Raw genomic sequence first — 3,447 nt, 5'->3', positions numbered from 1 at the left:
GGAAATTGTGTTATTAAATATTCACCAATGTTGAGTGAAATAACAGTCATATTTTGTTAATCTAGACGTAAAATATGTTTGAAAAGCAATGTGAAAAATCCCACAAAATACAAATCTCTTAATTTCTCAGACTCCAATTACTCTGCAACTCAGGTCTAACCATAATTTTTTTTTTGCATACCCATTTGTGTTCACGGCTTCCTCCTGGCTCTGAGCTCAAGATTGACCCTTTGTTGACTTGGGGTATCATATGGGGTGAGGATCAAACTCAGTTTGATCACTTGCAAGGTAAGCAACCTATCCATCGTTACTATAACTCTGGCCCCACCATGAATATTTTTTCTGTGTTTTGCAATTTTGTCATTCTCTCCTTCACCCCTCTTTCAGCACATACATAAAAGCATAGGTAAATTCTATCTTTTAACTTGAATTACTTAAAGCTCTTGACAGCTTTGTATATCATTGTGCCTAAATAAAACTTTTTAAATGTAAAACTTAGTACTTTGAGTCAAGTCTGTTTGGCTGAGTCACATTTCTGCATCATGTATTTCCCAGACCATGGCTGAAAATAGGCTGAGTATACACCACATGTGTTGAACAACATTGGGTTGTCCTTGCTCTTCCCACAGGGAGCTTAGGTTTATTGAGTTACTCCTACAACAGTGTTCCTGAGACACACCTAATTCCATCAGGCACTAATAATCCCATATTGCTTTTCTCTTCCCTCTATGTCCTTTGTGTGGTTTAGCAATGTCCTTTTTTGTATAGACACAAGAAGACAGTTCATGCTATGATTTTGTAGCTTGGGAGTTAATTGACTTTAAATAATACTTACTCCTGGACATCCATCATATTTACTTGACTTAAGCCTCAGTTGCCTTTACTTCCTAACACCCTCAAAAGGAGGGTCTTGGCAAGGGACAAAGATGGACCCAGGGTAATCTGTAAGATACCCTGGCATCAGAAAGGGTATAAGTGCTAAGTGCCATATAAAGTATAATAAGTTAAGAACACGGTCATGGAACAAACTTCTGTCATGACCCAAAAAGAAGTAACTGAATAAGGACCCTATTGGGGTTAGGAAAGACTAACCTGTCCTGATGACTCTAGCCTGGGATAGAGAGAGAGATGTCCCCAGGAAGAGCCAACCTGTAAGCTTAATATATCTCTTACTGTGTTCATACAAAATGACTAGAAATATTAGTAAGAAGTAAATTTACTACAACTGTTTCAATGGATTACTAGCTGAGGAAAAGAGAAAGCAATACAACCTAGATGGAATTCCAGCCCTTGAGCAGATCTCCTGGTAATCTAGAGAGCTGAACTCTCAGATGTGATTTTGGTCCATGGGTTAATCTCCTAGAACTTCCCCTAAAGTGAAGGAGTGGCTTTATATCTGTTTGTTGTTCTGAAAATGTTCAACCCCACCTATGTGTACCCCCACTCTTCATGACTTCTATATAACTATGCTGTAAGGAGTAAGAGGAGAGGAAGACTATGAGGAAGTCAAAGACTATGAGGATACTAGGATGATGGAACTATGATGACTGGGATTATGACAAAACTTGACTATCACTGTGCTGTAAGGGTGAGATCCAACTATGCTAGGGAGGAGAGAAAAATAAACTATCAACCAGCCTGGGACCCTGTTTCTTCATTACCCTAGTCCTTTGTTCATCTGTTGTGGTGGGCTGACCAAGGCAACAGTTCTCAGCCACTGAACGCTCCAGTCCTATGCCCCCATGCTTTTCTTTTGAAACTCACAACACATGCCTATAATCATTGCCTTCTTACACAAGCAGGTAAGAATAACTGGAAGCAAAATTTATCTGCTGCTTTCAGGAAAAAGGCCAAGGCCTAGATGTCCTTCTGTGGAACTGCCATGTTGAAGGACATAAATCATGCTTTCTTCTTTTTTTTAAAAAAAAAACACACATTTATCCTTCATGTAGCTTTATGCTTGCTTGTGTCTATATGTGTATATGCCTTTATAACTTAATTTCAAAATGAACAGTAATTTGTATTTCTTTTATTAGTGAGAAACCATGAGGTACAACTGTAGACTTACAAATTTTGTCCTTGGGTTTCAGTTACACAATGATCAAATACCCATCCCTCCACCAGTGCCCATTTCCCATTACCACAGATCCCAGTATCCCTCCCACCCCCCATCCTCCCCATTCTACCTTGCCTCTATGGCAGGACATTCCCCTCTGTTCTCTCTCTCCTTTTGGCTGTTGTGGTTTGCAAAAGAGTCATTGAGTGGCAATCATGTTCGGTCTATAGTCTACTTTCAGCATGCTTCTCCCATCCTGGGAGGATCCTCCCAACACCCTTTATTTGGTGCTCCCTTCTCTATCTGAGCTGCCTTTTCCCCTAGAATGTGTGGCTGGCCTCCAAGCCATGGAGCAAAATTCCTGGTACTAATCTCAGCCACTCTTGTGTGTTAGTCTCCTATTTTGTTACTTTATGTTCCCCAGATGAATGCAATCTTTCTATGTCTATCCCTCTCTTTCTGGCTCATTTCACTTTCTCAAAGAAGAAATACGAATGGCTAAAAGGCACATGAGTAATTTGCATTTATAAAAATATATGTATTTTTAGAAAATGTGGGCACATGATTTACAAGACCATTAATAATAATTTCAGGCTTTCAATGTTCCAACTCCATACCCAGCACCGGAGCCAGAGTCTCTGTACGGGTGTTCCATAGTTCTCCTCCAACAATCTCTAAACTACCCTGGCAGGAAAATTGCTTTTTAAATTGAATTACTAAAGTTTGAATCCCGTGCTCATTTCGGCAGCACATATACTAAAATTGGAACGATACAGAGAATATTAGCATGGCCTCTGTACATGGATGACACACAAATTCATGAAGAGTTCCATATTTACAAAAAAAAAGTGTAGATCCTATGTTTGCAGTAACAGTAACACTCCTGGCTTTGAAATACAGATTTCTCTCATCTTGTTATCTTCACTTTTTTTAAATGTAAAGAAAAATTCTAATAGATGCAATGATGGGTTCTTTAACAGGTGTTTAAGATAAATTTAAGATCATTGTAAATTAATGATAAATATTTATCTAAATGATAAATTCCTTTGGTTTGTTTTCCCACTGTCTTTACCACAGGCACCAGACACAGGTCCATGACCATTGACCCATAAGGGGCTGAATAGTTTGCTTGTTTGTTTGTTTTTAATATAGTAGCTTTTTTTTAAAATCCCCAACCCTGAGCTGCCCGGCAAGCTACCGAGAGTATCTTGCCCGCACGGCAAAGCCTGGCAAGTTACCCGTGACGTATTCGATATACCAAACACAGTAACAAGTGTCACAATGGAGACATTACTGGGCCCACTCTAGCAAATTGATGAACAATGGGAGGACAGTGACAATGACAGTGACCCTGAGCTGCACAATTTAAAAACTACAGCATACCAGGCCAG

The 3,447-nt window shown here is 39.4% G+C and overlaps 1 non-coding gene across 1 annotated transcript; it reads left to right on the top strand.

Moving 5' to 3' along the window:
* The first annotated feature begins 2,788 nt into the window (after positions 1 to 2,788).
* LOC130030809 (U6 spliceosomal RNA) lies at positions 2,789 to 2,895 on the top strand. The gene has a single exon (XR_008793492.1). It is a non-coding gene; the product is annotated as a U6 spliceosomal RNA (small nuclear RNA).
* Positions 2,896 to 3,447: the final 552 nt, after the last annotated feature.

Source organism: Sorex fumeus, unplaced genomic scaffold (assembly GCF_029834395.1).
Source record: "Sorex fumeus unplaced genomic scaffold, SorFum_2.1 ptg000044l, whole genome shotgun sequence".
Taxonomy (NCBI): Eukaryota; Metazoa; Chordata; class Mammalia; order Eulipotyphla; family Soricidae; genus Sorex; species Sorex fumeus.
Note: the sequence above shows the minus strand (reverse complement) of the source record. Positions and strands in the feature narration are given on the sequence as shown.